At 36.1% G+C, this 13,975-nt stretch overlaps 1 pseudogene; it reads right to left on the bottom strand.

Moving 5' to 3' along the window:
• Window positions 1-4,558: 4,558 nt before the first annotated feature.
• Window positions 4,559-8,054, bottom strand: LOC122028273 (annotated as a pseudogene).
• Between the last annotated feature and the right edge of the window lie 5,921 nt (window positions 8,055-13,975).

Here is a 13,975-nt window from a genome sequence, read left to right as displayed (position 1 = left end):
CTATTTTTTAGGATTACAAATCAAATAGACAAATGAAGGTAACTACATTTATCAACAAAAATATTCTAAGGAATTACTTAAAAATTTTGGAATGGAAAACACCAAAGAGATAAAAACACCTATGGCAGTAAACGCAATCCTAGATGATGACCCTAATGGAAAATCAGTTGACTTAAAATACTATAGGAGTGTCATAGGTAGCCTACTATACTTAACTGTAAGTCGACCAGATATCTTATTTGCAGTTAGTATGTGTGCTAGATACCAAACTTGTGCTAAAGAATCTCATTTGACTCAAGTCAAAAGAATCTTTAGATACCTTAAAGGAACAACAAATGTAGGTATTTGGTATCCTAGGACTAATAATTTTGAATTAAAAGGGTACTCTGACTCAGATTATGCTGGATACAAATTAGACCGCAAAATCACAAGTGGCAGATGTCAATTACTGAGTTCATCACTTGTCAGCTAGTTTAGTAAAAGCAACACTGTGTTGCCCTATCCACAACTGAGTCAGAATATATAGCTATAGGAGAGTGTGTTGCACAATTATTATGGATGATATAAATCCTAAAAGATTTTAACTTAAACCTTACAAATGTAAAAGTCTTAATTGATAACATTAGCTCAATTAACCTAACAAAAATTCCAATGCATCATTCCAGAACTAAACACATTGAAATTAGGCATCACTTTATCAGGGATCATATTACTAAAGGTGACATTGAACTTAAATACATTGAGTCCAAGTCTAATTTAGCTGACATATTCACAAAACCACTCCCTGAAAGTGAATTTAGCAATCTGCGTAGAAAACTAGGGATGTGTTTAATAGACTAGGATTTTTAAAATTCAAAACTGTTTTAAAAATGACTGTTTTAAATTCTAGGTTAAACTTGTTTTTAAAACTTTTCTACTTTTAGAATTTCAAAATAATTTTAGCCTTAGATTAGAAAAATCCCCTTAGAAATCATGTTCCCCTAGGAATAATATTTGAGCATCTCACCAACACTCTAGGTTTACCTTGCTTGTGATTGATAAATATAGAAAGGGGTGAGATGTATAGGCCAATTGCCTGGACTTAAGATGCTTATGTCAGTGCATCAATATAAGTCTGAGCGTTAAATACCAAACATATATTAATCAAGTTAAGTTATTCAGTTTAGTCAACCGCTAACTGATTACAATGAACTTAACTTGACTAACCAAGTGAAAGCTGTTATCTTCTGATAGTCAGTAAGTACCTAATTGGTTAGACAACTATCTTAGATGTCAGGTTTAGGGGGAGGATTAAATCAACACTTAGCACTAAAGTTATTTTCTCCACCTTAAACATAATATCTTTTCTAAATTTTTTTTTCAGTTTTGAGAATGAATTTCAGTTTTCAAATTTAAAGTTTTTACAAACTTAATCAGGGTTGAAAAGTAGACTTTTCAAGCTTAGTTTTGAAATCTTTAATTTTGAAAACTTATGTTTCAAATTTTTTTATAAACCTATTTTTGAAAACTAGCTTTTATAAAACTAAATTCTTCAATTAGATTTTATAAACTAAGATTTTGAATCTATTGCAAACTTAGTTTTAATCAGTTTTTGAAAAGTAAATAGTTCTTAAACTCAGCTTTAAAATTTTTTATTTTTCATGCTTGAAAAGTGTTTCAAAATTGAAACTTAGTTTGAAAATTTAAACCTTAATCTTAAACCTTGGTTTTGAAAACTCATATTTGTAAAATGTTTCAAAGTTGAACCTTATTTTGAAAATTTAAATTTTTTTAAAACTTAAACACTTATATTTGAAAATTAGTCTATCTAAAACTTATCTTTCCTAAACTTATACTTGAAAATTAGTTTTAAACTCTTTCTGGAAAATTCTTGTTGAGTTCATTATCTTTAAAAATTACGCAATACTTAGTTATTTTTCAAAACTTAGCTATGTTACAAAAGATAAGAAATAAAAGCTAAATTACTATGTGTTAAAATTTAAACTCCCCCAAGTTAACTTGACATCATTTCTTAAAATTTTTTACTTTGTTTGTACTCTGTATTGTTGATTATATCCTTATTTGATGAATGTCAAAGGGGGAGGGATAGGTGGTTAAGTTAGAGCAACTAAATCTAAATGCAAATTTGAAAAACTAACTTAAAACCTTAAAAACCTCAAAAATCATGCTTGATTTTTGCATATATTTTAACTAACTTAAGCAGGTTGTCATTCCATCAAAAAGGGGGAGATTGTTGGTGCGGTTAGCACTAATGGTCTAACTTAGGTTTTGATGAATGACAAATTAGGTTAAGTTAGGTTTGTCATTATCTAACACTCTGATCGAGTGTGCAGGCTAAGTCCAGACAAGTCGACGGGCTGACTGGATGTCTAGCATGAAGTCCAAGCGGGTCGACGGGTTGATCGGACGCTTGGCGAGAAGTCCAGCTATGTCAACGGGCTGACCGGATAGTTGGCGAGAAGTCCAAGCGGGTCGACGGGCTGACCAGACGCTTGGCGAGAAGTCCAGCTAGGTCGACGGGCTGACCAAATAGCTGGCGAGAAGTCCAGACGGGTCGAAGGGCTGACCAGACGTCTGGCATGTGAGTAAAGGTAAGTCACTGAAAGGGAGTGACTGTGAGGACGTGTTCCCGGGAAGGGAACATTAGGCGTCGATCCAGCTTAGATCCATTTCGAATATCTAAGTCGAGATCATGACTAGATTCCGATCTCGGAAAGACGGAATCTAAGTCATATTCTTGATATTGAATTTATAAAACTGTGCTAACACTTTGTTTTACAGGAAACATATTATATATTTGCCTCGGACTAAACTTGTCTTATAGGAGAAGGAATCTCTGGAGAAAGGTGGTCCGAACGCCCGGAGGGGATCTGGGCGCTCGGAGGTCCGGGCGCCCGGAACCGGTCCGGGCACCCGGGAGACAATTTTATCCTAATCGCATCGTCGCCACGTGGAGCTCGCTTGTTGAACCTGCCACGTCTCACCAGGGCGCCTGGAAGGGATCCGGGGCGCCCCGAGCCTCATATAAAAGGAGGGTTAGAGCTGGAGCTTCAAAACAACAACTGACAAGAAGATCTTCTACTGCTTGCTCTGCTGCTCTGCGCTCCTGGACGCTAACGAAGCTCCGACAACACACTTTTTCCTTTTCGATTTATTCCTTTGTCGGTATTGCTTTTATTTTCCTTACCATTTTATGTACTTAGTTTGTAATAATTTTTGAATTGCTAGTGATTGCCCACTGAAAGCACTCAACGAGTGCGGGCCTTGGAGTAGGAGTCGATACAGGCTCCGAACCAAGTAAAATTGGTCTGTGTCAGCATTGCTTACTTTTTCCGCTGTGTTTAACTCTCTTCGAAAGAATTTTCGTAATCGATATTCACCCCCCCCTCCTCTATCGAAACATCACGACCCAACATATACTACTGTTTCTTTTGCTGATATGCACATTTATATTGAGATATACACTCGTTATGGGTGTTTAGACACTGGTATAGTTATTGGTAAAATGGACACATCTTACATATTACCTTGTAGTTATAGCAGTGCTGTAGCAGGTTTGTGCCACCCCTGACCTTCTGTTGTTAGCCTAAGATATGGTTTCATGTATGAACACTTAAATTAACATCACGGTAGTATCTGCTATTCCCTTTATGAGACTGTATATTGTTGGCTTATTCTTTATTTATATGTAATTTTCATGCACTATCTTTTCCTATACTCGCTGAGTTCCAATACTCACCACCCCACAAAATGGTTTTCCTTTCGCCAGGTAGCAGGTAGATGGATCATGGATGCTTGGAGAGTCCTGACTGCCAGTCCCACATCACACTCGAGAACAGTTGTTTTCGATCTTATTTCTATGTGGTGGTATAGCGATTTTGCGCATTTTGATTTCCAATAAGTCGATGTGGATTTGGGAGTCTAGTGTGGTGCTTGCAAGTATGTTTAGTTAGTGACTTTGTTGGTTTTATATTCGTATTATTTTATGATTTTCCGCTGCGTTTACTTTCAGCCGTGTGGGCTGTTATTATACTATGTGGTTGTGTGTTTTTGACATAGCAGTGTGGGCTAAATATTAACTGCGTGGTTGTTTTATTCATGTCCAGCCGGGTAGGTTGCGTATATTAACTGCGTGGTTATGTTGTTTATATTTTATGTATGTTCCAGCCGTGTGGGCTGATGGTTATATAGATGTTATATGTGTATTTATTGCTTCAGATTGTCACCCGTACAGGGGAGATGTTGTCGGATTTTTGTCTGACAAGGACTCCTCTGGGGCGTGACACACAGTAGTTCCAAATACATTCGAACTTGATATTTATGTGATAGAATATTCTTAGCAAAGTTCCAAAAAGCATTCCATATTTAAAAAAAAAAAGAAATTGGTACTATTAACAAAATAAAATATTATAAACAGAGTGCAAATTAAAATAATGAAACTACAATCTTGTAGGTAGCTATATCAACAAACTAGTTTTCTAGTTTCATATACCTAAAAAATTCATATAAAGATATAAAGACAAGATAAGTTGTAGATTAAACAATACGCATACATCAATGTTTGTAAAATTAATTGTACCAAGTTAAAGATGATAACAAACATAAGCAAATTGCACTTTGCATATACTATAACAAATTAACAAGGGTAATTTTGTGACCACATGACTTCCTTCTCAAAGCTATAATTTCTAGAATTTTCTTGATTTATTTGATCCATCAATTCTGAGGATGAGTAAGATGGCATATTGAGCAAATGTTCAGCCTCCTCATTGCCTTCTGGAATACAAATTCCTCTTTTCTTCATCCTAGTCTTTCTCATACTTTGTAATTTATACTCAACCTCCTTCATTGTAGGTCTTTCTGCACCTTTCAAGCTTAGACATATTTTTATCAAACTACTTATCTCAAGAAGCTCTTGCTTTGTTCCTTCATGCAAAATACGATCTTCTATAAGATCAAATAACATGTTCTCTCTCATTGCTTGAAGAAAATTCATTGCTAGATTTTGTTGCGATCCATCATTTGTTGAGTTTATTGGTTTCTTTCCGGTTAAAAGCTCAAGAAGAATAACTCCAAAGCTATAAACATCATTTTTTTCTGTTAACTGACTAGTTTGATAATACTCTGGATCTAAGTATCCAAAGGTACCTTGTATGGCAGTAACAATGTGTGTTTGATTAAGAGGAATAAATCTCGATGCTCCAAAGTCTGATACCTTTGCCCTAAAAGTATCATCTAAAAGAATATTTGATGATTTGACGTCTCTATGAAAAATAGATATAGAAGCAGCTGAATGTAGATAAGCAAGTGCTCCTGCAGATTCTGTGGCAATCCTGAGACGATCATCCCATGATAATTTTGATTCACCTTGTAAAATATGAGATGATCTAAAAGGGTCCCGTTAGAGACAAATTCATAAATTAATAAAGGAACATCAGTTTCCAAGCAACATCCTAATAGCTTGACTATATTCCTATGACTGATCTGAGAAAGAACTGCAACTTCATTTATGAATTGATCAATCTCACTCTTTCTAACAATTTTTGATTTTTTTTATGGCAACAATCCGCTAATCTGATAGAATTCCTTTATAAACAGTTCCATGTCCTCCCTTTCCGAGTACTCTAGCTTCATCAAAATTATTTGTTGCCTTTTCCATTTCTTCTAAAGAAAATATATTTATTTTCTCATCAGCACATTCACTTGTCAAGATTATTTGCTGAAGTAATAAACCATGATTTTCATGAAAGTTCCTTTGTCTTATTTTCTTTTGATTCCGTGACTTCCATTTTCTTCTTAGGATGACCCATGTTATGCATAAAAGCAAGAAGCCTATTCCAATGCTTGCGCCAAAGAGTACCCCTGCATCATATATCAATATAAACTTCTTAATTTCTCTGTCAACTATAATAATTTTTTTCTTGTGATGTTTTTTAAACATATATCTATTCATTCGTCTCATTTTTTGTGTTGTATTTTATTTTAATATTCTACTTAGTTGAGAGGTCTTACCCAATAAAAGAGTCTTCTTTCTGCTCACCAGGTATGCTTCATATTGCGGATCTTCTGATGTTACCAAACATAAAATATGTCAATAATTCTCACATCTAAGTTATACATTATTAACATTTTGATATAATGCAAGAAAGGTTAATATATATATATTTTTTAACAAGCATGGACCATTGTCATATCTAAATGCTTCTAATTTATTATAATGGTGTAAGTATTATATATGTTGTTTAATATCTATCTATCTATCTATCTCTATATATTGTCTTTCACATACCTAAAAATCACGTAGCATACGTATCTTAAACAGAGTGAGAAAGGATGCATTTAATTAATACCTTTACATCCATCATGGAGGTAAGGATTTCCAAAGTAGCCATCTGAGCAATTGCAACGGTAACCCATATCTTGAATATTTCCTGTGTCATTCACATTTACACATATACTATGTGCATCCATACATGCGAAGGTGGTCGTGTCTTTTTCAGCATCGTTGCAAGATTGGTAGTCTATTACCCAATTTATACTAATCATATTCTCTTTGGAGGAGGTAAAATATGACTGTCTAAACGAGAAATCAAAATAACTAGGAATATTGAACTCCAGTTTCCCTTGCGATGAAATTTTACTCACTACATAATAGTCTCTAAATAAGAGAGTTGGAGGATGGGACGTCTCATTGCATGTTAGACCAAAGCCTTCGCCTCGATAACAACCCTTTTTTAGCCCGAAGGGAAAAAGAAATTGTAATATTTCCACATTTGGTTTGACAATCTTTTGCTGGAGTTGATGTAAAATTTTTACCTGTTAACACTCTATAACATCAATGAATTTTGCAACATTATGCATCATTAATTAGTTCAATTTAATTAATTATCATAAGTACTTTCACAAGAAATATAGAATCATTACCTATTTTGCAACCGTCAGGTAGGTAGGGGTTGCCGTCATAATCTAAAGAACATCGACAGTTGTAACCAATAATGGTTTCATTCGGCCGGTAGGGTGAATCTTCAGTAAAGACATCGAAGCATTCACTTTTGTGACTACGACATGCATAAGTGTCGCTCCTCTTCGTGTCCTCTTTGCATGTGGGATAGTCATTAATATACCAAGCGAGAGTGGCTGTCGATCCAGTTTTGTTCCTATTATTTATAAATTTCTGAAGGTCATCATGATTACTGGAATCCTCATCGTATATCAAAGCTATGATGCTAGAGGTATTATTGCTGATCATACTATTCTCGTTCTCAGTCTCATTGAGTCGAGTTAACTGAATAGCCCATGAATTTTTGTTTGTTTTCACATCAAACATATCCAATCTACAATATCCATTGTCAGACATAAATATTTGCTTAGTAGTTGAAGTATTTCTTGGGGAGCAGATTGTCGAACAAACACCTATTATACCATTGGTAGACAGATCAAGAATATTGGCAGTAGCATTACAACCAGCCACATATAAATTGTTAATGGTCATAGAATCGCTTGATATACTAGAATACAGAAAACCTAAGTTAAAAGAGAGAGGCAAATTCTTAAGATCGATGGATGTGGAGTTCATATATTCATCTGCATTTAATGTGACATATGGTGGTTCAATGTAGACTAGACCTTTCTCCATATTAAAATTCCTTACTTGGATAGTGTCATTCCCTAAGAGGAGCCTTGGAGGATCAGAGTCATATGCACAAGTAAGATTAAATTCAACACTACGATAACAGCCAACGCCAATACCAAAAGGATATTCAATCTTTATATCACCGCATGTTTTGGAACAGTTGGAAAGAGGAAAAATATTTTCATTTTCCGTTGCCCAACTTGTGAAACTCTCCATAGATATCAATAATATGGTTAGTGGCAGCAATAGGTCGGTGAATTTCATTTTGTTGTCCTACAAATCAACAATAAGGCTGCGTTTGGTAGCCTATAATCTACCTTGTAATGTAATCCAGATTACATTACAAAGTCGATTATTTTGTTTGGTTTGATTTAAAAGTTGTAATGTAATATAATCTGGATTACAAAAGGTAGTGAAGATTTATAATCTGGATTACAAAACAAATACTATGTAATCCGATTACATTATGAGGTCATTGTTTCACCAAAGTTTAAATGCCGAATATACCCCTAGTCTGTTGTCGACCGCCGCCCGCCATCGGTAGCCGACCTTCGTCGTTGGCCGTCGCCGGCCGCCGCCCGCCGTCGGTCGCCGCCGGTCGCCGCCGGCCGGTCGCCGGACGCCGGTCGTGCCGCTGGTCGTGCCGCCGGTCGCCGGCTGTCGCCGGTCGTGCCGTCGGTCGCCGGCCGCCGCAGGTCGACGGCCGCCGGTCGCCGGCCGCCACCATCGTCGGCCGGTCGTCGGCCGCCGTCGTAGTCGGGCGACCGCAGCCGCCGCCGATCGCCGACCGTTGGTTGCCGATGACTACCGCAAGCTCTGACAGAGGTGTGGCAACCGCCAATAGAGGTCACAGGATATTTTTATTATTTTTTAATAATATGAATTACATTCCTTATAAAAAAATAATGGACACCAAACAAAAGAATGTAATCACCTTTGTAATCAAATATTACATACATTACATTACCAAACGTAGTAATGTAATCAAGATTACATTACATTACATTACAAATTTGATTACATTACAAGCTAGATTACATTACACCCAACCAAACATAGCTTAAAAGTATAATGATTAAGCAAGTTAAGTGACTAATAAAAAGAAAACAAACGTATAAAGTATCAACAAGTTTATTATTATAATATATATATAGATAGATATAAACCAACTACTCCAAGAGAAAGCACTAAATTCATGTACAATAAGAGTCGTACATAATTGATGTTGGAATATATTTATTCTCTTTTCCCCAAAACGGAATAGTCTTGCTCTTGTAATAGAAAATAAAAAAAAAATAATTAATTTGATTGGAATATTGGAAAAATAATAATTATAAGAATTGAAAATTACAATTAATGTTTGAGAAATTGGAGAGAGAAAAAGTTGTTTTTTTTTTTTTGAAAAAAAATCAAATAATAACTTTATCTCATCTTCTCATTAATTCATAAGTAGTTATATTAATCCAAACAAAAAGCCAGATCGGGTTAATTCAAATAATTTTTTTCAACTATTTTTATAGTTGCGAACACTTTGAATAAGTGGCTAGCATGAGATATCCGATCTCTCGGAACAATTAATTCTAAGAATGATCAATTTAATTAAATAAAAATTTCTTATAAATCATCAGGATAAATTTAAAAGTACGGATAACAAACAGTCCAGCAATCCAACATATCAGATTTGTTATCCCATTAAAGGGAAATATTCTACAATATATCATAACTGGAATAAAAACTATAGATACTTAGAAGACTACATGATACACTACTGAGGGGTAACTCCTCCACTCTCTTTTAATCATATACTTGTTCATTTCTCTCTAACCAATTAAGATTTTAATAGGGGATGATACGATGTATTGGTGTAGGGTCTGTGAGATGTTATGGCTCGGGGTCAAGACTCCACAAGGGTCAAAAGTTGCGCCAGCGTGGAGGTCAGAAGTCTGGCCCCCGTGGCCGGTTAAAAGTCGCGCCAGCGTGGCGGTCAGGAGTCAGACTTACATGGAGGTCAAGATTCAAGCCCGTGTGGTTAAATTCAAAGCCCTTATTGACAGACTAGTCAAAGGACAGTATTTACGAGTTAGGTCAGACCTGGTCTCAAGAGGGTGCGTGCAGGTCGGGAAGCCGACCCAGCGTGCAGGTCAGGACGTACATGCCTTGGATAATCAGACAGATGGGGGTCAGGAACCAGACCCAGCGTGCAGGTCGGGACATACATGCCTTGGATAATCAGACAGATGGGGGTCAGGAACCAAACCCAGCGTGCAGGTCGGGATGTACATTCCTTGGATAATCAGACAGATGGGGGTCAGGAACCAGACCCAGCGTGCAGGTCGGGACGTACATGCCTTGGATAATCAGACAGATGGGAGTCAGAAAGCAGACCTAACGTGCAGGTCGGGATGTACATACCTTGGATAATCAGACAGATGGGGGTCAGAAGTCAGACCCCGCGTTCAGGTCGGGACGCACATGCCTTACAGCGGATAGCAGCAGACAGAGGCAGGTCGGGAAGCCAACCCAGCGTGCAGGTCGTGACGTACGCAAGTCAGGGGACCAGATACTACGGGACAAATATATAAGGAATCATAATCACTTGCCAAAGAATAACCGTCACATGTCAGGGAATATTCTAATAGTTGGACGCTCATACTCCTCTCGATTCCTCCACCAGCCTATAGGAGGAAGCCACGTGTCGACCACCGCCAGACAAAGCCTGACACCCGACATTCCCTGACATTCGCCAGGTTCCAGAAACATCAGTTGCAGTATAAAAAGGGATGTTTTGTCCCTTACGCAGGTACACTCACTCGTCATTTCTCACTAGTCTTTACTTTTCGTCCTTTCTTTGCGATTTCTGGGGAAAAAGTACCTGACTTGAGCGTCGGAGGGCTTGACCCGGGGACTTTTTCCCTGATTTTTGGTCTCTAACGACTGTGGGACTTGTTTGAGTGTGTGCAGAGCAACAGCGTCATCATCCCGATCATCTCTAGCCATCAACCGCCCATGTGAACCTTTCTAGGGGGGTACCCGGTATATCTATCACTTCAACGACTCTCCGTCAACTTTTCGCACAATAAAGTTCGTCTTCATCCGACTCAGATTTCGGACGGAATAGGGGAGATGATATGATTTTCTTAATATATTAAGTCCATATCAATTTAATTGGTCTATTTCAATCACCAACTCAATTCAATTAGCTAGACCCATCAAGTCAGTTAGCAAATATAGAGAGAGGTTTATCACGTGAGTCGATTTGTCTATCTTAACCAATCATTAAATGAGTTTGAAAACTCATTAATTTGATATGTCCAGTTATAAGTCTAAAAAAACTTAACACTTCACTCAAATAATTAAGTATACATATTATACGTGAAATCTTTAGTTTAACAGAAGAAATTGTTACGCAGGTATTTGTGATTTAATTTCTAATTATGATTTATTTGTAGAAATTTTTTCTCCAAATTCAATATGCAAAAGGCCCAAGAAAGATGATAAAAGCTTGTGTACAAAATTTTCGTGCAAATTGATATTTTTTTAATTTAGATATCCAGTTTTTCGAAGTGATTGATCCTAATATTAATTGAAGATCCTAAATATAAATGGTTCCTCACCCTACAGTCAATGTTCTAAATTTTTTATCCCAATAAAAAAAAATTTACAGGTGCACTTAAAAATCAAACCATAAATATTTAAAAATTGATAGTGTTTCTACTACTGCACCGTACTCTGGGCGAAATTGATTTCTTCATTGAGTCTTCATTATGAATAAGATGCTACATCCTTAATTTCCACACAAGAATAGTCACATCTTCTTCTTGTAGGTTAGTTTGGTAGAGTTTTACTGACTTGTAACTAATACAATTTAGAAAATATGGTTGTGATTAAAAGACCAAGAGAGATGATAAAACTTGTGTACAGAGATTTTCATGCAAATTGATTTCTTTATTGACTCTTCATTATGATATGTTGATACATTCTTAATTTTCCACACAAGAATATTCATGTTTTTATGATATGTTGTTAGTAGTCATTTATGATGGTGCAATTGACCTTGAGGTTGATCAAGTTGATCAAATTCGAGTTAGATAATTTTTGATATTTGACTAATATACTAGAGTGTGATCAATATGGTAGATGTCGACCAATATGGTGTTTGTTCAAGATGATAAAGTGAGACGTCAATTAGGTCAAAGTTGACCGGATACTTGATGATATTTAAAGTTCAATGTGTCATTGGCACGAGGCGAAAAAAGTCCAAGTGAGTCACGATTGATTGAACACAGTGATTGAAAGATTAATGGGAAGTTGACATAAGAGGAGAAAAGTCTAGGCGGATCACGGTTAAATGAACACCTAATAATTGAAAGTCCAACGAATAGTTGATAAGAGAAAAGTCCAAGTGTGACACGATTAATCGGACACCTAGTGATCAAAAAAACTAATGGGAAGTTGACAAAAGGGGAGGAAAATCAAGGTGAGTCATGGTTAATTGGATATTTGGTAATCAAAAATCTAATAGGGAGTTGGCAAAGTCTATTTGACCTTGGTGAAGTCTATTTGTTGATAAGAATTACCATTGATTAGTTAGATATAAAGTTAGAGTGAAACATTGAAATTTTCAATGGTTTCTAACTTTGTATCATTCTTTTAAAATAAGATGTATTTTCATAAAAAATTATTTTCCCCTGAAATTATTTAACATAAGTAATGTCTATATAAAATTTTGTGATTTTTCAAAAATTGAATTACTTATGTATTTTTCAAATTCATTCTGAAAATTTAAATTTAGAATTTTAGCCCACCAATCGATTGACGTCAATTACTAATCAATTAGTAACTATATTTTTAGTTGAAATGAGTTTATTTTAGCCATTAAATCTCTTTTTTTTTAGGGTACCTAACTATTCCTAACCCTATGATATGCTTGGATAAGTATTTAAAGGAGATTTTCTTGATGAAAATATGAAAAGAGATAATAAAGGGAGAAGAAGGAGGATTTGAGAAGGAAAATTAGATTCAAGATTGAATTTTTAACCTCATGACTTAGATTTTGAAATTTTCTAAAGGTTTAAGAACTCAAAATTATTATTGGTGCAATGGTTGAAGTTGAAGCATGCTTTGAAGGGAAATTCTACCTTAAAGGTATGAATTAGAAATAAAAGGAGGGGATTTAAAGGATTGAGAAGAAGGGCAATGGGTGTATATTCAAGGTTGAGCTTTGAAGACAATGGGAGGTAGGGAACATCTATTGTATTGTTGGAAGGTTAAGATGAATGAAATTTCGGAAGAAATTTTTGATGTATGCTAAAGAGGGAGAATGTAGGACTTTAGGAAACTCTCATTCATGTTTTAACATGAGAAGAAGAAAGTTGGACTAATGAGTTAGTCTAACTTAAGCATATTATCAAATATAAAAAAGGGAGATATTGTTAGTACAATCGACCTTTGGTCAAGGTTGATCAGGTTGACCAAGCTCAGGTTGACTCAAGTTTGGGTTTTAATGTTTGATCAATATGTAAGTAAGAAGTCAAGTAGATCAAAATTGACCAGATACTTGATTAGAAGAGGAAATTCCAATTGGGTCAAGAAGGACCGGACACTTGATGATTGGAAGTCTAATAGAAAGTTGGCAAAAGGGAAGTCCAAATGGATTAAGGAGGACCGGACACTTAGTGGTCAAAAGTCCAATGGAAAATTGATAAAAGGAAAGTTCAAGTGGATCAAGGAGGACCAGACACTTGATGATCGAAAGTCCAACAGGAAGATGGCAAGAGGAAAGTCTTGATAGGTCAAGGTTGATCGAGTATTAGGCAACGGAAAGTTCCAACAGGTCAAGGTTGATCGGGTATTAGGCAACGGAAAGTTCCAACAGGTCAAGGTTGATTGGATATTGGGAAACGAGAAGTCCCAACCGATCATGAATGATTAGATATTGGGAAGAGGAAGTTCTAGTAGGTTGATATCAACCGGATACCAGGCAAGATATGAATTTAGCCTTGAAAAGGCTGAAATCAGGGTTAGCAATCGATTGACAGGAAGTGACAATCGATTGATAGGAAGTGACAATCAATTGGAGGAATCAATTGGATGTTAAGTAATCGATTAACAACTTATTCCCAATGAACAAAAGGCCTCAGAATTAATTAGGGCAATCGATTGGAGGCTAAGCAATTGATTGACAACTTATTCCCAACGAATAGAAGGTCTCAGAATTGATTGGAGCAATTGGAGGCTAAGCAATCGATTGGTGTGACTCACCAATTGATTGGTAGGGTAAAAATGATTCATTCTGCAGGTTTAAATAGTCAGATCTAACATGGTAATCAATTGGGAGTAAGG

The sequence above is a fragment of the Zingiber officinale genome, chromosome 1A (genome assembly GCF_018446385.1).
Source record: "Zingiber officinale cultivar Zhangliang chromosome 1A, Zo_v1.1, whole genome shotgun sequence".
In the NCBI taxonomy this organism is placed as follows: domain Eukaryota; kingdom Viridiplantae; phylum Streptophyta; class Magnoliopsida; order Zingiberales; family Zingiberaceae; genus Zingiber; species Zingiber officinale.
Note: the sequence above shows the minus strand (reverse complement) of the source record. Positions and strands in the feature narration are given on the sequence as shown.